Source organism: Microtus oregoni, unplaced genomic scaffold (genome assembly GCF_018167655.1).
Source record: "Microtus oregoni isolate MIOR12 unplaced genomic scaffold, Mior012 000209F_ref0000067, whole genome shotgun sequence".
NCBI classification, from domain to species: Eukaryota; Metazoa; Chordata; class Mammalia; order Rodentia; family Cricetidae; genus Microtus; species Microtus oregoni.
In genome coordinates this window covers 6,905-29,560 of record NW_024544867.1, presented here as the reverse complement: position 1 = coordinate 29,560, position 22,656 = coordinate 6,905, and the positions used below count along the sequence as shown (strand labels likewise).

Here is a 22,656-nt window from a genome sequence, read left to right as displayed (position 1 = left end):
ATATACAATAATACAGAGGGAAAATTTAGCAAGAAGATCAAAACACTAAAAAAAAAGAACAAAACAAACTAGTTAAAATGAAGATGATCAATCAAATAAAAGCCACAACAGATGCCTTCATGAACAGGTAAGACCATGCAGAAGAACAAACTTCTGGGGTAGAAAACAAAATAGAAACAACAATACAATAATACAAAAAAGTGTGTGTGTGTGTGTGTGTGTGTGTGTGTGTGTGTGTGTGTGTGAGAGAGAGAGAGAGAGAGAGAGAGAGAGAGAGAGAGAGAGAGAGAGAGAGAGAGAGAGAGAGAGAAATTAGAGAACATGAATGATGTGCCCAAAAAGCATGGGACACCAGTCAAAAGGCCAAATTTGAGAATTTATAATGTAGAAGGAAGAGATAAAATCAAACGAAACAGACACTATTTACTGACATTATAGAAGCAAACTTTCCAAACATAAAAGAATAAAACAGACATCTATATATAAGACATAAAATTCCTTATCGACATGACCAGAAGAAATATTCCACGACACACATCACAGTCAGGATGTAAAAAATACAAAGCAAAGAAACAATACTAAAAGTCACATGAGAAAAATATCAAATTACAAAGGCAGAAGTATCTGAAATACTTCTGACTTTTCATTAATAACAACCACAAAAGCCAGAAGCACAAACTGAAGTATTTCTAGCTCTGAAGGTAAATAACTGTGATCCAAAAATGCTATATCCAGCAAAGGTATCTTTCAAAACTGATGAATAAAAACACTTCAAGACAAGCACAAATTATGCCAACTAATAACCATCAAACTAGCACTACATAAAATTCTTAATGGAATACTATTCGAGGGAAAGAACAAAAGCCTCCTTTGAGAACACACAAATTATCAAAGAACTAGATGAACTAAGTAGACTTGACAAAGAAATAACCATGTATAATACAGCAAATCAGCAAATTTCCAAAACTTCAATGAAAGAAAAGTGAATACCAGGGCTAGAGAAGTGGCTCAGCAGTTAAGAGCACTGACTGCTCTTCCAGAGGACCTGAGTTCAATTCCCAGCATAGCAGTTCACAACTGTCTGTAACTGCAATTTCAGGGGATCTGACACCTTCACACCAATGCACATAAATTTAAATTATTAAAAAGAAAAAGAATTATCATCAATAATACAGTACAACAGAACATCATCTAAAAAATTTGAAAAAATAGCAAATACCTACCCCTATAATAACTTTAAATATAAATAGTCTCAACTCATTACTAAGAAGATATAAACGTATGGACTGAATTAAGAAGTAATATGTTGTCTCCAAACTAGGTAGCAAAGACATGTATCAAACCATCAAGAAAATGGGAAACCATAAACCAGATATAAAAATCCAATCAAAATTACAGACACTATATATTAATAAAAGGGAACAACTCACCAAAAGATATATTTTTATGTAACATTGGAGTTCCCAAATTCCATAAAACAAACGTCAAAAGGCATTAAAAAAAATACATAGGTCCTGGCACAGTAATAGTGAGGGACTTCAATATATTACCCATTTATATAGATTTTCTAAAGTGAAAAAAAAATAGGCAAAGAACTTTAGAGGGGATCAACCTGACAGTACATGAAACTTCCAAAACTGATCATACCATAACAAAATGTCTCAACAAATACAAAATAAAAAGAAATCATGCTAGTACCTTGTATCTTATCAGATCATAATGGAATAAAAAGAGTTCAATAAAAGAAATTACAAAAAAAATTGGGACTAAATAATACATTTTTTTAGGTAACAGTGAGTCATCCAGGAATCAAGAGAGGAAATTTAAGAATTCTAAGACAGAGAAATGAAAATGAGAACAACTTACTTAGAACCTCCCCCTCTGGAGCACAGCCAAGGCAGTCCTAAGAGAAAAAGTTTATACTGCTCACATTAAAAAGTGAAGCATGAAGCATATCAAAGCTCTCAAAAACAGTAACAAGTCCATCCCAAAGCAAGTAAAAGGCAAGAAATAATAATGAGTAGGTAAGAAAATAAGGAAAGACAATACACAAAAATGAATCAAATAAAATTAGATTCCTGTCTTTCACCTTGTACATTAATCAGTTAGAAATCAATCAAAGACCTTAATTCAAACCCCAAAACTCCCATACTGTTCAACAGAAACGTAAGGAACACCCATCCAGACACTGGGGCAAAAAATTTCTAAACAGAATTTCAAGAGCAGAGTTCAAGTATTAACAAATGCAACTTGTAATTACAAAGTTTCTACACAGCAAACAAAACTATCATGCTAGCACACCTAAAGCCCCAGAATGGGAGAAAACATCTTTCAAAGTTATTCTTCAGACAAGAGGTTTATATCCAGATTTACAAAGAATTGCACAAATTAAATACTAAAGAAATATAACTTTTGAACAACATCTGAGTTGACAGTTTCAAAAGAAACACTATTTTAAAGTGCTCAACATTCCAGTCATCAAGGAAATGTAAATAAAAACTGCTTTGACATACCCTTCCTGCACTCAAGGAGCTTATCTATCAAAAAATCTAACATTCAAGGAAAGAAAAACAGAAAAATGGGCCCTTATTCACTCCCAAGAACCAGAAAACAAAAAGACACAGAACAATTATCCAATTATTCATTGCTGGTGAGAGTGCAAATTAATACAATAAGTGTGGAGGTACTTCAAAAATTAAAAAATTAGAACTACCAAATGACCAAGATATTCATTCCACTCTTGGACAAATACCTAGAACTCCATATCCTACCATAGAGATATTTGTCCGTCCTTGCTTACTTATTGCTGCTCTATTTACTATAAGAAAAAACTGGAACCAACTCAGATGTCCATAAACAGATGGATAATGAAAATCTGATACATATATAAAATGAACTATTCGGTGCTAAGGAAAAATTAAAACAAAGTTTTCAGGAAATGGATGGTTGTTGAATGTATAATATTAAGGGAGGCCCAAATTAAAGGAAATGAGCAAAAGATACACAGATTGGGAAGAGTGATGTCTTATCATATATCCTATGTAAAAAAATCAAGAGACAACTGTCACAAAGAAAAACAAACAAAATCCCTCCTGAAACTGATAAGTGATTTATACCAAGGTTCCAGAATACCAGGTTGATAAACAAAAAATCTAATTACTTTCATATACGACATCATAAACAAATTGTTTTGAAATAAATACCATTTATATCAGCATCTAAAAAGATATTAATAATTAGTTCATCTATGAGAGAAACTACAGATAATTAATGAAGGAAACCAAACCAGAGCAAAATAAATGGAGAGAGTTCAGGTTTGTGAATAGAAAAACTCAATACTATCAAGATGTCATTTCTGAGCCAGGTGGTAGTGGCGCATGTCTTTAATAATCCCAGTATTCTTGAGACAAAGGCAGGTGGATCTCTGTGAGTTTGAGGCCAGCCTGGTCTACAGAGCAAGTTCCAGGACAGGATCCAAAGCTACAGAGAAACCCTGTCACACAAAACAAAACAAAGATGTCATTTCTTCCTAACTGAGACTATATATTTAATGCAATCCCAACTCAAATCTCAAATTACATTGTGAATACTAACAAACTGAATTTAAAGTTTATATGGAGATACCGAAGACTCAGCACCCAACACAACACTATTTCAAGATTCATCATAAAGCCATAGTAATAAAGTATAGTATTAGTCAATAAACAAATCAACAGAACAGAAAATGGAGCCCTAAAATAGCCCTATATAAACTTGGTCAACATATCGTTGACAAAGAAGCAAAGGCAATATATGGATGGAGATGTCTAAAGAAAAGATGCTGGAATAGCTAGTTACCCATATATAAAAGAAAAACATCCAGACCAAGTTCGGTGTGGTGGTATATACCTGTAACTGCAGCTTGAGGCAAGACCCTGCGACTTAAAAACATAAGACAAACAGAACAAAACTTTAGACCAATACACTCTTCAGAAAAGTCAATTCAAAATGGATCACAGACCTACCTACAAACTGTAAAATAATATTTTTCCTACAAGATAACAGTAAAAATACTGATACTGTTTCCGATTATAACCAAAGGTATCATTTAATAAAGCAAAATTTTTAAGCTATACTCTCTTATTTTTTTTAAAGATTTATTTATTATGTATACAATGTTCTATATGTATGTATGTATGCTTGCTGACCAGAAGAGGGCACCAGATCTCAATACAGATGGCTGTGAGCCGCCATGTGGTTGCTGGGAATTGAACTCAGGACCTCTGAAAGAGCAGTCAGTGCTCTTAACCTCTGAGCCATCTCTCCAGCCCCTATACTCTCTTTTAAATAGGAAAAAAAAACAAGCTAGACTGAAGAAAATATTTGCTAAATAAAATTGCTAAATAAAGTTATCAAGGTAGCTGGGGCATGACTCACAGGTAAAATGCTTGGTTCAATCCCAAGTACCAGAAGATGGAGAAAGACATATTAGAGTACAATTACACAGAATACATAAAGGAAATTAAATAAATGAAACTTTTAACAGATACCTACACCAGAAAGGATATACAGACAGAAAATAATCTAATGAAAAGATTCTACACAGCCAAAAGGTTCTAATAATCAGCAATGAGATTTCACTATGCTTTAATTACAATGAACAAACCCAGCACTGACATCAAGTGATGGTAAGGATGCATAGATTGCCTGGAAGTCAGTTGTCTTAGTTAAGGTTTTTGTAGCTGTAAAGAGACACCATGAACATGGCAATTCTTATAAAGAAAACATTTAAATGGGGTGGCTAGCTCACAGTTTCAGAAGTTCAGAATATGATCATAATGGACTGGGGAGCATGGACGGTAAGCATAGTGGTACAAAGGCAGGCATGGTGCTGGGGGAACAGCTGAGTTTCCTACATCTTGCAGGTAACAAGAAGTTGAGTGACAGGCTGAGGGAAGATTGAGCAAGAGACTTCAAAACCTTCCCCCATAGTGACACACTACCTCCAACAAGGCCATACCCTCCCTTTGGGGAATATTTTCTTTCAAACCACAATAGCTCAAATGGAAATGGCTTTTACAAAACTAAAATTAAACATACTCATAAGATGGGACTTAGCATTTGCATCCCTTGGTATTTGCCCAAAGGAGTTGAAAACATACACTGGAGGAAAACTCTTCTTCACAGCTTATTTATGACTGTCAAAACTTGGAGGCCAGATCAGTAGTTTGGTGCTCTTTTGGGACTAACATTGCGTGGGGGGGGGGGGGTCCCTCTTCCCCCTAAAGGCATGCCTCATCCAGCCTCGATATGAGGGTTTGTGCATAGTCTTATATGCCATGTTCAATTGATAACCATGGAAGACCCGCTCTTTTTCTGAAGGGAAATGGAATAAATTTAGGGGAGGGGGGGGATAGAGGAGCTGAGAGAGATGGGGGGGGGGGGGAACTGTGGTTGAGATGTCTCAAAGTAAGAACTAAAGCAGTATCCAGGGCCTGTATATCTCTTACCAGTAACATGACATTATATATTTCTCTCATGCTTTGGCCTTGATAAAAAGCACAAAGTCTCCTCCTTAGTACTCAAGACATTTGATAAATTGACTCCCTCCCTCCCTGCATATTCCTTAAAGCTCAGCTTAAATACTGCCTCATCTCTATGAGGCTGAGACACCTTTCCCAGAGTAAAAATGAACCCCTTAAACTTTTTCCAGTTATAGCCTCAAACCACATACCATTTTACCTGACACTGCCTCACAAGTTGTATATGATTGGCTCTGTACCACCCCTTGTCTTTGCATCCTTGTCACCCACCAGGATAGAAACTATCACAAGATTAAAAGATATTTTAAGCTTCGTTTTCTCCACTCAACAGTTATGAAAATAATGCATGTAGAGCACTGACATGGGCACTATTAGATGTATTTAAATGTAAACAATTTTAACTGAGCAGTGGTGGTGCATGATTTTAATCCCAGCACTCAGGAGGCAGAGGCATATGGATCTTAGTGAGTTGAGGCCAGCATGGTCTACAGAGTGAGTTCCAGCTCAGGCTCTAAAGATACACAGAGGAATCCTGTCTTTAAAAAATAAAATAAAATCAAAAGAAATATAAACAAATTTTAAAAAGATTAGAGGCAACAGTAACATAAAAACAACTTATGTTAGTATACAAAAGCACCAAGAAAAACTGATAACACAATTAACAAAACCAACGTAATCATAAATATTGGCTTTTTTTTTTTTTTTTTCGTTTTTTTGAGACAGGGTTTCTCTGTGGTTTTGGTTCCTGTCCTGGAACTAGCTCTTGTAGACCAGGCTGGTCTCGAACTCACAGAGATCCGCCAGCCTCTGCCTCCCGAGTGCTGGGATTAAAGGCGTGCGCCACCACTGCCCGGCACATTATTGCCTTTTAAAGTCTTATTACATTTACTATAAAATGAGATTATTACATATTTCCCCTTCCCTCCCAAGTCCTCCCTCCCATACACCCTTCCTTGCTCTCTTCCAAATTCATGATCTTTTTCATTAATTTATATATACACACCTAAATACATAAATATACTCTGCTCAGTCTGTATAACCATGCCTTTCAAAATAATTAGAGAAAATGTAGCAAATGAGAGCATTTACCTAGTATGCACAAAGGCGCTGACCGTCAGCACCACAAAAGGGGAGGAAAGGACTAGATTTTTCAGAGAGTAAATTTGCACAAAGCAGTACACACACACACACAAACACAGACAGACACAGAGACACACTTTCACTTGTACATCCCTTTCATTTATGAACCCTAGCCATATCATAGGCTAGTGATGTATAATAAATACAGTATATCAAAGAAAAAGAGTTCTGTCTTTTGCATTATTTCAGTTCCAATTTTCCCATGTCTCTGGGTTTACAGGAAAACATCCCTAAAAATCAGCTTCCTATTTATGGGGGGAATTCTACATTTCTGGGAAAAAAAAATCCTCTAGGTCTGTATGTTCGCTCAAGAAAAAAAAAATATTAAAAAAGCACAGACATGGTAAATGTTCGCTCAAAAAAATATCTAAAAAGCACAAGCATGGCTGTTAAATATATTTATAAAAAGCTAGGTTTTGCCGGGCGGTGGTGGCGCACGCCTGTAATCCCAGCACTCGGGAGGCAGAGGCAGGCGGATCTCTGTGAGTTCGAGACCATCCTGGTCTACAAGAACTAGTTCCAGGACAGGCTCCAAAACCACAGAGAAACCTTGTCTCGAAAAAACAAACAAAAAAAAAACAGCTAGGTTTTATTTGTCAACATATTCTGATGAAAATTTTACCTATATGGAAGGAGAAAGAGTCCTATGTGATTTATTTATCTGATTCTATGTGTTTTCTTTTTTAAACTAAGAAGTGAAGGAACACTCCTGGATGGGAAATAAAAATACAATAAAAAACACAACACCATACATACTAGAAAGGCTTGTCTGTAAAATACTACTTTAAAAGCTCTGTCCTTTCTTGGGAAGTATATGGTCTTAGATATACCTGAGCCACAGTAAGATTATGTAGTCTTTTATGTAAAAGACTACATAAAATTATGTATGGCAAAGAGTAAGATATAGTGTTATTTGTTCTATTTCTTTCTGAACAAGATCAATTCAGGAGCAATAATCATGCCAAATATTCTATAAATAAAAACTAGTATGAAGACATCATCAAAAGAAAAGAAAACTTGTCTGGTCCTTTTAAACCTTTCTACCAACTGCATATGAAGGATAACATTAACTATTAAGTTATGTATTTATCTCCAAATCAGTAAACTTAAGTGCTGATATTAACCAAGTTAAAACCTATTTTGATAACAATAAGATTGAGAGGCCTCACTCTTATTCTCAAATTAAGCATCCATTATTCCTCCAAAAGTTAAGTAGCTTACCAAGTAATAATCCCAGCACTCGGGAGGCAGAGGCAGGCAGATCTCTGGGAGTTCGAGGCCAGCCTGGTCTACAAGAGCTAGTTCCAGGACAGGAACCAAAAGCTACGGAGAAACCCTGTCTCGAAAAATCAAAAAAAAAAAAAAATAATAATAATTTAAAATGCTTGGCATAAGAGGTTGTCAATTGAAACCTCTATTACTATACTTTAAAACACAAGGCTGAGGACTGAATCCAGAGCCTCACATGACAATAGTACTAAACTAAACCTTAGCTTGAATTTTTCTTTCAAAAGCTGGTAGCAAACTATACAAGAGAATTTGAAGGGCAAAACCGGGACTCCAGAATGGGTGAAAACCACAATGCCCCGGGTAAAAATATACCAACTGATAAAAGTATGCAGAGCCATTTGCATAGCACCAATACTAGCAGCGGTAGTTTGAATGTAATTGGCCCCCATAAGATGAGAGGGAGTGTCACTGTTAGGATGTATGGCTTTGTCGTAGGTATGGTATTGCTGGTATGTCACTGTAGAGGCAGGCTTTGAGGTCTCATTTAATGTTCAGGTCATGCCTACTGTCTCAGTTCACTTCCTTTTGCCTTCAGATCAAGACACAGAATTCTCAGCACCCTCTCCAGCACCGTGTCTGTCTGTACACTGCCATGATCCACCATGATGATAATAGAATTAACTGTAAACCAGCAGATTAAATGTTTTCCATAAGAGCTGCTGTGGTCGTGCTGTCTCTTCACCGCAATAGGAACCTTAAGACACTAGCTATATCCAAGTTTATGCTCTTACAAGTTTATTAAGGCTTACCAAAATATGCTACAGTAATGTAAATAATTCTGAATCATATGCTAACCATAGCATAGTTTTTTTTTTAAAGTAAGGTAAGATGGTCTTTCTAAAGGGCAATCTAGCTAGAAGTATCAAAAACCTTAACTATTTGGGGGTGAAGGATTTTGAGACGGCTTCTCTGTGTAGCCCCAGCTGTTTTGGAACTCATCCTGTAGAGCAGGCCGGCCTGAAACTCTGCCTACCAAGTGCTGGGGGATTAAAGGAATGCACCATCATTGCCTGGCTTAAATTTTTGCATTCTGGCTCTGAAAACTTAAATAAATCCATAAACATTTGTCTACTAAGATGTTTCTATCCTTTTTTATTTCATTCAACGCTTATTTACCAAATGTCTACTGTGTACTGGTAAGCATTAAGATAATGAAAACTGTAACATAAAGGTGTGAGCACAAGAAAAGAGGAATCATGCACTCATCGGAATGTAATTCACCCATTTAAAATACTTTAGAGGGGGCTGGAGAGATGGCTCAGAGGTTAAGAGCATTGCCTGCTCTACCAAAGGTCTTGAGTTCAATTAACAGCAACCACATGGTGGCTCACAACCATCCATAATGGGGTCTGGTGCCCTCTTCTGGCCAGCAGCCACACACAGACAGAATATTGTATGTATAATAATATATATTTAAAAAATAAAAAATATTTAAATTAGGTAAAAGTAGTGCTGGCAGAACTGGATGTCAACATGTAGAAGAATGAAAATAGACCCATATCTATCACCATGTACAAAACTCAAGTCCAAATGAATCAATATAAAGCCAGCTACACTGAACCTTGAACACACTGGCACAGGGAACCACTTCCTAAATAGAACCCCAGCAGCACAGACACTGAGAGAAACAATTAATAAATGGAACCTCCTGAAACTGAAAAGCTTCTGTAAAGCAAAGGACATGGTCAACAAGACAAAACAACAGCCTACAAAATGGGAAAAGATCTTCACTAACCCCACATCAGACAGAGGTCTGATCTCTAAAATATACAAAAAACTCAAGAAATTGAACACCAAAAGATCACAGAACCCAGTTAAAAAAAAATGGAGTACAGACACAAACAGAGAACTCTCAACAGAGGAATCTAAAATGGCTTAAAGACAATTAAGGAAATGTTCCACATTCTTAGTCATCAGAGAAATGCAAATCAAAACAACTCTGAGATTCCATCTTACACCTGTAAGAATGGCCAAGATCAAAAACTCTGATGACTTCTTCTTCTGCTGGAGAGGTTGTGGGAATTGCTGTGGGAATACAAGATGGTACAACCTCTTTGGATGTCAGTGTGGCGATTTCTCAGAAAATAAGGAAACAACCTTCCTCAAGACCCAGTAATACCACTTTTGGGTATATATCCAAAGGATGCTCAATCGTGCCACAAGGACATGTGCTCAACTGTGTTCATAGCAGCATTGTTTGTCATAGCCAGAACCTGGAAACAACCTAAATGCCCCTCGATTGAAGAATGGATAAGGAAAATGTGGTACATTTTCACAATGGAACACTACACAGCAGAAAAAATAACGACATCTCGAATTTTGCAGGAAAATGGATGGAGCTAGATAACATTACTTTGAGTGAGGTAACCCAGACCCAGAAGACAATTATCACATGTACTCACTCATAGGTGGTTTTTAAACATAAAGCAAAGAAAGCCAGCCTACAAACCACAATCCCAGAGAACTTAAGACAACAATGCAGACACTAAGAGAGACTTACATAGATCTAATCTACACGGGAAGTAGAAAGTAGAAAAAGACAAGATCTCATAAGTAAATTGGGAGCATGGGGACTCTGGGGGAGGATTGAAGGGGGAGGGGGGAGATGCAGGGAAGAGAGCAGAGAAAAATGTAGAGCCCAATAAATATCAATAAAATAAAAAAAGTTTCCCAAAAGCCTCCCCACACACATACACACACAACACACACCCTAACACGTAGGAATACATTTGTTTAGGATATATGGTTTAAAGAAAATTTTTAAAAGATATACTATTAACCAAATTAGCATTGAGCTGAGTGGTAGAATTTCAGGAACATTGAGCACTTATCTCTATTTTTTAACCACTATGATGTTAAATCAGAGTAACACATCAGTAACAGGTCTGGGTATGGTGGCCCACGCTTTGGGGTTCATAGTCAGCCTGGTCTACACAGTGAGTTACAGAACAACAAAGGCTATGTAGAGAGGAACTATTTCAAAAAAAGATCAAAACAAAAAGTGGTTTCAAACAAAAGTTACTATAAATTTAGCAAAAAGGGCCATTCCCAATGCATTCTTAGTAAATGGTTTTAAAAAACTTTAAATGTTATATAAACTTAACATTACATAACAGTGAAGTTTGTATTCATACCACTTAGGGACACTGTTTTAAGACTATGTTCTACCTTAAATTTTTTGCTATGCTTTGATAGTATCAAATTATTATGAGAATCTAAAAATAAAAAAATCTCATTTTAGTGTGTATTTCTTGTTATTGGACATTTTTAGTTTCCTATTCTAAGAAAAGTCTGTCTTTAATATTCTAATAAGACTATTTTCTTATCCTTTAAATATTAACCTTATAATTATGATGTGAACACACCAAAAAGCGTGGTGATAGTGTTTTGTGGAAGGATTGTACATTTTCTTGATTTTCCTAAAATTGGCTCAGATACTAGAAAAAGGACTAGAATTAAAGAAAGGCATTATGTCCAGGGTACTTTATTTCAAGAAAATATCACTATCCTTAATGTGGTCATCAAATCCAGACTCAAAGAAATGCATCCGAAGTATTTTTGAGTTCACAACCCATTTTGATACATATATATTGCTGTGGTGGTTTGAATAAGGATAGCCACCATTGGTTCATGTATTTGAACGCTCGCTTGATCCTCAACTGGTGGAACTATTAGGGAAAGGATTAGGAGGTGTACCCTTGTTGGAGGAAGTGTGTCACTAGGGGTGTGCTTTGATTCTTAAAATCCCACGTCATTCCCAGTTAGCTTTCTTCAGCCTTGTGATCGTCGAAAAAGATATAAGTTCTTTTGTGCCATTAATACCTGCTTGCTCAGCTCAAGATATAAGTTCTCAGCTCCTGCTCTTGCACCATGAATACCTGCTTGCCTGCTCTTTGTCATGATGGTCATGGACTATAACTCTCTGCAACTGTAAGCCACAATTAAGTCTTTCTTCAGCAAGTTGCCTTGGCCATGGTGTCTCTTCATAATAATAGAAAAATAACTAAGATACTTACTTTATCCTAACCAATATTCTGTGTGGTATTCTCCAATGCTCCCCTATAAACGGTTCTAACATTCTGTTCATTCATCATAATTCATAATAGCTTTTCAGTGATTTATACATCTCCCTCCCAGTTTTCCATTCCTAATGCTTATCTTTGTAAACTACATTTTTATTTATTGTGTGGTTTACATAGGTGTATAGGTATGAGTATGCCATGATGTCAAAGTCAGAGGACAAATTCCAAGAACTTGTTCTCTCCTTCCACCACATGGGTCCCTAGGATAGAACTCAGGCATGGTGGCAATGGCCTTTAACCTGTTGAACCATCTTGCCAACACCCTGTTGCTTATCTTTGTATCTCCACTATGTGGCAGCAATGAGTATGTCCTCAAAAAACATTTGTTGCATGGATATTATTGCTCTCACTTAAAGGGCAAAGAAACTAACCATATGGTGGCTCACAACCATCTGTACTGAGATCTGGCGCCCTCCTCTGGCATGCGGGCATACATTGAGGCAGAATGTTGTATACATAATAAAAAAATAAATAAATCTAAAAAAAAGGATAAAACCAGGCTGTCCTCAAACTCAGAGATCCACCTGCCTGTACCTCCCGAGTACTGAGATTAAAGGCGTGCTCGACCACTGGCTTCAGAATCACTGTTTTAAGTATGATGCATGCATTAACCCAATTCAACTTACCCAAAATCCTAAATGATAATAGGTAACACTTTATAGAAGAACAACTACACTTCAGCACAAAGAGGTTAATTTATACAGTATGATACAGTAGGTAAGAAACAGGGTCAGAACTTGGACTGAGGGAATCTTCTTAATGGTTATACAGAAGTCTTTCCACCAGTAAGAACTCAATTGGTTAGCCGGGCGATGGAGGCGCACGCCTTTAATCCCAGCACTCGGGAGGCAGAGGCAGGCGGATCTCTGTGAGTTCGAGACCAGCCTGGTCTACAGAGCTAGTTCCAGGACAGGCTCCAAAGCCACAGAGAAACCCTGTCTCGAAAAACCAAAAAAAAAAAAAAAAAAAAAAAACTCAATTGGCAATGGAAGGAGAGTTTCCAGCAGTGGCACATATCTTAGTTCAGCTACTCGTGGCTAAAGCAAGAGAATCACCTGAGCATAAGCATTCAAAGCTAATTTGAATTGGAAATTAATTACATTAGTTGGAAAAACACCAGCAAAGACCAGAATATGCCAATAAAAAATAGGCAAATAAATTTAGTAAAATAACCATAAAAGTTACCTTTAAAAGTTGTTCCAAATGTAAGCACCCACCCAATATTCCTAATTATAAAGATTTAAAACCTGAGTTGTGCTAAATCCATAGCAGTTCATCTGTGATTAGCAACTTTTTAACTTTTTTAAGATTTATTTTGCCGGGCGGTGGTGGTGCACGCCTTTAATCCCAGTACTCTGGAGGCAGACGGATCTCTGTGAGTTCGAGACCAGCCTGGTCTACAAGAGCTAGTTCCAGGACAGGCTCCAAAAGCTACAGAGAAGCCCTGTCTTGAAAAAAAACCAAAAAAAAATTTATTTTATGTGTATGAGTATTTGGCCTCACACACTATGTGTGTGCATGATGCACTAAAAGATCAGAAGAGATTATCAGAGCCCCTGGAACTGAAATTTCATATGGCTGTGTGCTATCATGTGGGAGCTGGGAATCAAACCTGGCAAGAGCAACAAGTGTTCTTAACTGGTAAGCATCTCTCCAGCTCCCCAATTTTTTAATTTTAAAACATAAGTATTTAGTCCTCCCTCTACTTTTTACCTTTAGCCCTCTTTATTTACCACTATTTAAAAGAAAAAAAACTACTTGCTTTCAACAACTGCTTTCTTTCAACACTTAAGATATGAACAAAGTCTCTAAGTTGAAAAAATTTTTTAACATATATATTGAGTTCAATCAACTGAATCAGATCTACTGTACAATTTCCATTTGGTGGTACTTCATTTTTATTTTGTTCATTGGTGCTTTGCCATGGGTGTCAGGTCCCCAGGTATAAAAGTTACAGAGCTACTATGTGGATGCTGGGAATTGAACCTGGGTTCTCTGGAAGAGCAGTTTTTTTTTTTTTAACTACTCAACCATTTCTCCAGCCCCTTGGTGGTACTTCATAAAAGCCAAACAAATTTCATGAAATCATTTCTATGTCACCATTATGATTTTAAAAGACAACTAATGAAAAACTTTTTAAGGAAACTCAAAGTTGAAAATTATCAAGTTAACACCTCAAGCAAACTTATTTTACTCAAGAGAGCCACTCCTTCATTCAAAGCATTTCTATAACCAGAAAACCAAGATGGTCAACAAGCACATCAAGTTTTACCAACTCAACCTCTATGACACATCAACTAAGAGACTTCCAGAGAATCTTAAGAGCTGAATTATCCCAGACATTATCATATATAAACATTTGGTAACCCGTCATTGAAGAAAGAGGTCAAAAAAACAATATAAGAAATCCTAAGAGCACAAACACTTGTGAACTGTCTGCCTCGTGTCTACCTACTCATGAGATCACTGCAGAGCAACCTAACATGGTCACAGATACACAACCGAATTAACAACTTAACCTTATTCCATGGGAAGCAATGTGGAATGTGAAGGGCAAATATTTTCAAACAACCAAGTTTGGCATTTCAATGATACTTTGAACTGGTGGTTAAAAACACACAACAAAGGAGAATTAAAAACCCAACACTGTTTCCATTGTGAACTTCCAGTTTTAAGAAGGGAGTGATTCAAATATCGGAATGCCCACTGTGCACAATTCTGTACCAGTTATCCTAGTTTCACAACTAGGGATTTGGGCCTAAGAGGTTTTGTTTAAATTACAGAAACTGAAATGTAAATATTTAATCATTATATCCAACATACTCAAAATGTTTTCTGTTGAAAGCATGAACTTGTTGGAATTCCCAAGAAATCCCTTATTTAATATTTAATCAATTTTCAAATAAGGACTTATTCCTCCAATAATGAACAAAGAGTGGAAACACCTGACCTCTGGCTGGTGATTCATAATCACATTCAAATACTTTTAAATTTTTCATTCATAAGACTTTTCCATTTTCTGCCTCTTTAACTTGCAATTCTTACCATTTTAATGACTGGCACAAGCACCCTTGTGCTCTGCCCACATTTGTGTCTAGTTAAAGGCTGGTTGGAGGCTTTAGTTTCAAATCTCATTTTCTGGTTTTGATCATAGAAAGAGCATAGTACAGACCCCAGAATGGATAACACTGTACAAGTTTTAAAAAAAAAAAATGAAGGGGGCAGGGGGAGGAAGCAAACAATTTACAGCAACTGATGTTGGGGGAACTATTTCCAAGTGAAATAAGTACAACCCTAGGACAATTATACTATAATTGAGTGTAAAATCTGTAAGTAACAAAGTTCCCAAAAACTTTTAATATTGCAATTTCAAGAACTGTGTTTAACAGCCAACCAGTTCTTAATAGCTAAATTCTGGGTCAGAGAAGCTAAGGTAACACTAAAATAAAAAGATTATAATAGAGCATAAAAACAACCAAACTACCTAAAAAACATTGCAAATACACATGAAAAAACCCCAAACACATTATCAGGTCACTATCTAGAAAACATCAGCTTTTTCTTCCAGAAGGCCTATATTTCATAGGGATAACAGTAAGCGGGACCAGGACGTGAAACTAAAATCAAACTGCCACAGAAAAAGGAACCCATGAATAGCTATTTTAGTACACTGACCAAGCCAGCAGTCTCAACGACAGCTAGAATATAAGCGATTACTACCGCTGTTTGATTATAATAGGTTCTCTAGGGTCTTTAATAAGAATGTAATACACATTGCTATGGGCTTTAATTCTCAAATGTGAGGATAATATGATAACACAATTTAAAGAATAAATTGGAAAAAGAAAAAAATGAGAGGCATTGCCTGAAGTTTAAAATATATTTTAAGTCTACACAAACTGTTTAGTAAATACAATTTTCTCTGGGTTCAGCGTCAAACAAACTATAAAGAAAACAAAGTATCAGGGAAATTTTAAAAATAGCCTATTTTCTACTTTTAAAACTCAATTTCTTCGATTGTGAAAATGATTTTGTGGTTATACTGTCAAGAATTTTCTCAGCTATCTATAAAATATTTACATAGATAAAAAAACATGACAAGAGGGGTTTATTTCAAAGTAATTCCATGGGAAGGGGGATGCCAAAGGGTAAAACTAGAAAGGCTGAAAGTTGACAAATGTTAAAAGTACCTGGGGAAGGGACTGTCATACTACTTGGTTTGCTATGATTCAAATTTTTATCAATTAATTTAAAAATTATGTACTGACTATATGCATTTAAACAGTTCCCTTTAATTTAGTTATGATCTCCATCCACTAAAATTAAAAAAAAATGACATCTGATCCACAATGGAACCAAAGCAACACAACCACAAAATGGAAATCCCAACCCCATCTCCATTTCAAGATGTAAAATACAAATGCCACCCACAAAGATCTAAAAAAACTAACCTAAAATCACAGCCAATCATAGTCATCCTGGTGGGAAATCCCAACACTGCTCCAATAGCTTCCTGAAACTTCCTGACCAAATTATGGTCTACTGGTTTGTTCCTCTGAAGCACTAAAACCACTCAAGTCAGGCTACTGGAGGACCTACAAAATAAAAAGGTCAGAGGAAAAAAGTATATTAGAATTGGGAGGTTAATTATTATATCAAAATTTAAACACAATCAGGTATTTCTGAAGCAACAGCCCTTGAACACCAATTTGCATTTTTAGGACCTGCTTTGAACAGTAACTAAAGAACTCAGAAATCAATAGCTATACAGTGTTTCTAATGACACTTAGACAATAACCCTGAAAACTGTTCTCAACCCAAACAAAATGATAGCATGTTTAACAAATGAATACTAAGGAAAAATGCTGTACACATTAAAATTATTTTTCACCTTCATAAGTGCTTTTTGGCCATAGTGGGAGACAAACGATAAACATCCTGGGAATTCAAGGTTGAACTTTGTCACTCAATCTTAGACAAAGTTTTTATTTGGTAGTGCCACTCCTTCCTCTCTTCTCAGAGATCTACCTAGAATAAATTAAACCTTTTAGGTCATGCCTAGATCATCATCCCCAGATTTATTTATTATAACGCTGAAGGACGAGAGTCAAACAGAGTTAATTGGTAATTATTGCTTAACCCATTGTAAAAGGCACCAGGACAAGAATCTCAAAGTGACCTGTCTTCCAATGAAAGAGGAAATTCATTTAGAGTACCTCCAACTCAAACAAACCCTGAAGCTCAAAACTGAAATCCACATATAGTTAATTATCAGATGGGTTACCCACTGTAAAATTTCAGTGGTAGTGTACTTGCCACCATATTCCTACTTCAACCCCATCACCCAACCAACACAGTTAGTTTAAAAAAACCATTCTACTATTAGTCTAATAAAAACATTAACAGTAAGGAAAACTAATTGCAAGTCAAATGTGTTAGAAAATATAAAATGGCAAAAGCACAACAGAAAGTAGTTATCAAAGAGCCAGCTGTGATTGCCTTTTGGGGGAAAATACTGGTATTTAGTTAGATCAACCTTCCTAGTGTCTTGCATATAGGTATTAATTATCATGCTTAAAAAGACGCCTCCATACTGACCTCAGGAGCTTAATGAGGTAGAGGAAGAAAAAAAAAAAAAAAAAAACCTCCCTAAGAGAAGTTCTCTTTAACACTGCAAAATAGCATGGCATGAAACTTCATTACTTTTGTGGGGTGAAGGACAGGACAGATTGTCTTTGAAGGAGTGGCAGAAACGAGCAGGCAAGGGATGAGGCACTCCCTTCCAAAAGGTAGAACACCTGGGTGTGGTCCGTGACAGAAACATAGCTGGTGGTCATTTCAAGAGAATGATTTTGCACTAGTAGAAACTTCAAAAAGTGGGAGCACATTCAAATATCATGAGCCATTGGTCATACAAAGTGGTTCATGGGGAGAAAAAAAAATACAAAGCAGATACAAGTTGATAGGTATTATTTCTAAACAAAAATTAACAACTGAACAAATAACAAATGAAAAAATCTTACTCTTTCCCAGGCTATAAAGGCAGTATATAACATAAAAACAACTACCAATATATTCTCACATTAAAAAGGCACCGCAATTTGTTTTCCTATGAACCAGACACTTCAACCCTTTAAGGTAAGCATTACTATTGTCATTATATAGATGAACAGAAATCTGAAAAGATCAAGGTCATGAGTTCAATGTGAACTGGAAGCAAATGCTATTTTCTACACCAGACTGCTTCCCATGAATGGGGAATGTTGCCATCTCCTCAATCTATGCAACACTGGTGCTAAAAGAAGTAATTCAAATCACGTTATCTACAAAGGAAACACATGATAGGCAATTAATTGTTTATAATAGAGGTGATGTGAAGGGAAAGGAAGTAAATTTAAAAGAAGCATGACTGTTTAAGTTGTAAAACACGTGATGGAAAGAAACCGCATTGGAGGTATGATACCTCACTAGGGGATTCTGTACCTGGGGGTGGGAGGAAGAGTGGTTGTGAGAAGTTTAAGGCGGAAGCAATGAGAAGTACTTAAATGGTGGCTAGTAGTAATACAGAAAAAAACAGCCACAATCCAACAGACTACAGAAGAGGGAAAGGGGGCGGGTCCCAGGGTTTGTAAAGAAGAAGGGGTTGGGAGGAATGGCAAAGTTTGATGGAGTGGGGGAGCGATTGAGAAGGCCACTAAGACTGCAATTATCCAACCACTGACCCGCTTATTGTTCTGCCCAGGAATGGTCTCAAAACATTCACAGTGGAAGAAATCAGTACCCTGTCCCCGCGTCAAGGATAAACAAGCCAAAGGACCTAAGAAAATGGAAGGTTTCTATGGCTCCAAACACAAAGACGGAGTAAATGCAGGGAACCAGACAGGCTCTATTAATGTCTGCGCAAGCACCATGGAAGGAGATGGGGTAGACTAGATGATTCAGGCGAGGCTCTAAATTAGGACTGGGGAAGAGTGACAGAGAAAAATTTTACACACACACCCCTTAATAATGCATCCCAATATCTACGAAGCTGAGAGATTTAACAGGGAGATAGAATTTGGGGAGGGGAAGGAATACACTAATCAGTCTACAGACTGACCCTTCAACCTTAATTCAAAAGCCGTGGGAGCTGGGGAAGCGGAGCCCACCTCAGCTCAGGAAAAACTAGGGGTTTCATAAGGGTCGTCGCAAGGGCTGCGAAAAAGCAAGCACGCAAAAATGATGCAGAGAGCAGTCCTCGGTGTGTCCCCTCCCTCACCTTTTTCATCTAATCCCCAGCCCACAACCCAATGAACTACCGACTCCCTCCCACACTTTCCAACCCGCCCACTGCGACGACGAAAACGGAGGCGGAGAGCGATTGGTGGGGCAAAGGCAGGCCCACACGCGGCTAAGGCCAGTGGAAATGGTGTCGCCTTAGCCGGTAAGAAACAGGGTGGTCTTCATCTCAGGCAAGATTTACCGGCACCGCGACGTTTCGCCATTCGTCATTTCCTTAATGGCTGGCACCTGCGAAGCGTCACAAACGCGGATAGCTAAACCCTTAGTACCATGTACTAGCAAGACAGACATCAGCCTCCGCCGCCATCTTAACAGGCGGACCGACCCTAGTCACTGCCCCCCCATCCCCAAGGTATCTCCGCCACCGCCGGCGAATCCCACGAGGACGTAACCCTGCTCCCGCGAGAACTCACCGGCTAAGAACAGCACCATCAGAAGACGCTGCTCGCGCCTCCGCAGCTCCTGCACTCAGCAGCCACCCTCGGCCGCCTCCGCGTGATCCCAGGAGAACCTCCACCGGACAGGGGAAAACTGAGCCCAGCCCGTCCCAAGCCTCTCCTTACACCCAAGCCGAAATCGCTACAGCTCCGCTCTCACCCCACGCGAAGCGAAAAGCAAATGACGCACAACCTCACGGAGCACTAAGGGGCGGAGCCAATATGCCGCCGCCGGCTCCCGCATGCGCTGTGCGAACTATCGCGATATTACGTTCAGAATCGGCGAGAACTTCGTAATTCACTGCAGAATGCCACCCGCACCTCGCCTTTAGGAAACGAGATATCGCGAGAACGGCTGCAGGATCCTAAAAAGGAGAAAGGCGGAGCTTCGTGAAAATGACTGGGAGTTTTTCGGGGAAAGGGAGGAAGCTCTCGTCCTTTAGGGATCTCGCTTACCACGAGGTTTCCGACCCACTGCGGAGCTCGCTACCAAACCTCGCGATGATTCAGCTCAGCGCCAAATCTCGGCCATGTCTTGAAAACTGCCCCCGCCCCCGATTTAGGTGTCTAGAGCCTGCCTAGTGCTTGAGGAAAATTTAAAAAGTCAACCTGTTTATTCTCACGCTTCCCGCAGGGCTGTACCAATTAGCCAAACTCCATTCTGGAAGCGAAGAAATGGGTCCCCATTGTTACCTGCCTCGAGGAATGACGTGCTATCCTTACTAACACAGAAAAGATGTTCCGTATCACAATAAAAACACAAATGCAAATGGAAACAATGACACAACAGTTTTTGCTCATCGGGGGGAAAAATTTAAAAGACCTCTAATATCCATATTTCTTCCATCGCCGCACTGCAGGCTAACCTGAATCCATCTTAATCTAAGTAAAGGTTCGTATTATTAGTTCTCCCTCCAAAGTCACCAGATTTAACTACCGGAGCTTTACCTTAGCATAACCAGAAAGACCCAATAAAGTGATTTTCTTCAAACAAAGGAGTCTGCCCTCAAAAGCAAATTCAAGCTTGGGGTGGGGAAGTAGGTGTGTGAAGATTTTAATATGGCAGTTTTTCCATGTCTAACCAACAGTGTTTCTCCAATAAATCTTGGGATCCAGTCTGGCCCGTTTGTGGGCTTTTCCATTCTAATGCATTGTTCTGTCTATTCTAATTTAAACATGCTAGTATCCCCCATCTTTAGTTATTTTTAAAAACATTTTCTCGATTATTCTTAGCCATCCTCCCATCACGAACTTTAGGATTGTTAAGTTCCAAAAACTTAGTCTATTTATTGGAATTGCATCAATTGCATAAATCAATATAGAAAAATGGACATCACTACAAAATTGAGCCTTCCTATTCAGAAGCATAATAATCTCCATTTATGCAAACGCTCTTCTTCTATTGTAGTCCTCAAAGTTTTACAGTTTACTTCCAGATATTTTTTATTTTTCTTGGTATTTAGAGTGGGACTTTTTAGTATTTCAAAATGTTCATTGCTTATATACTGGAAGACGTCATATTTGACTATTCACTTTTGCAATTAGAAAAATGAAAACATCCTCAAATATAGTAATAATCAGTAAAATGCAAATGAAAGCAACGACATGTGATTTTTTACTCTAACTGGAAAAATATAAAGATCAGTAACAATTTATGTTGGCAAAACTATGGAAAAATAAGCAATCTCGCACTACATTGGGTAGTGTAAATTATTATGGCCTTTGGGTAAGGGAATTTAGACAAATCTATCAAAATTCAAAATGCGTACTTTTTGATTCAGTAATTACTCCTCAAAGAATTTCTCATACAGAAATACCCTCATACAAGCAAGAAACATACACAAACCCATTCATTACTGCATTACTTGCAATAGTCCCCTCTCCCCCCCCCCAAAGAAAACAAGCTGGTGTACAACAATCAGGATATGGTTAAATAACTATAGTCCAGGCATGCAACGCAACGGTAGGTATAAAAATGGGACAAATTCGGATCCCCTGATAAGAGAGCTGTAAGACACATTGTTTTAAAAAAAATCAAAGCAATGAGACAAAATGAATGTGTGTCCAGCACCATACATATACATACACATCAGGACACGCGCGCGCTCCTAGTACTAACCATGAAGCCTGCCTGCTCGCCCCTCACCTTCCTTTTCCTCTGAGGCCGCCTTCCTCCAATCCTTAAAAGAAAAACTGAAGACCTGGCCTTTACTCCCCCTCTAAGGGCACTTGATCAAGGCTAAAGCCGGTACCTTGCATCCCCACTGCTGGCCGCTCTCTTGCGCACTGTTCGCTGCTTCCCCGCTGTCCTGCTGTCCCCAAAGATGCAGATAGCTCTCTGGTGGAGGCCGCTGAGGACTGGGGGGGAGGGGAAAGGAGGAGGGGTTCGGGGAAGGTTGCTGTGGCCCCTTTAGCAGTCTTTCCCGAAGGCTCCCTAAGGCTGCCCCCTCCGAGACTCGGAGCCGGGTCCCGTGGGAACTGCCCCCTACCTCGAGGAGTCTAAGATGGCCCGTCCCCCAGGCCCGGGAAGCGGGGAGGGGGGTACGACGCTCACCTCAGCCGCAGTGGCTCAGCGGCGGGGCCTGCAACTGCGTGCAGGGTCTGCGGCCAGCAGCAATACTGTTCCCCCCCCAACCCCCTCCCTCGCCCTCGGTTTAAAAAGCCTCCCCCTGCGGCTCAGCTCACACTGGATTTAAGGCTCCACCTACCACGCGATTAGCTCCGCCTCTGTCCCTTGAGAGGGCTCTCCTGATGTATTCTGGTCACCTTGCGGGGAGCTACTCATGGCCCAATAAAGGCAACTATAGATAGGATCACTAATGAACTGGGATTTGATTCTTGTACAATGGAAATCCATGAAGGGGATAAAACTCGATTTACATTTTAAAAATTAAGGAATGGGGA

At 38.5% G+C, this 22,656-nt stretch overlaps 1 protein-coding gene across 12 annotated transcripts in view; it reads right to left on the bottom strand.

The window, feature by feature from the left end:
• Huwe1 (HECT, UBA and WWE domain containing E3 ubiquitin protein ligase 1) overlaps positions 1-22,112 on the bottom strand; it is a 138,715-nt gene extending 116,603 nt beyond the window's left edge. For 11 of the 12 annotated variants that reach the window (XM_041647689.1, XM_041647685.1, XM_041647691.1 and 8 more), the window contains exons 1-2: positions 19,729-19,911; positions 16,486-16,629 (exon numbers count right to left, since the gene is read on the bottom strand). The gene's annotated coding sequence lies outside the window, so the exon portion shown is untranslated. Of the gene's footprint in view, positions 1-16,485; positions 16,630-19,728; positions 19,912-22,004 lie in introns of those variants that run through there. The other variant, XM_041647686.1, reaches the window with a different exon arrangement.
• Between the last annotated feature and the right edge of the window lie 544 nt (positions 22,113-22,656).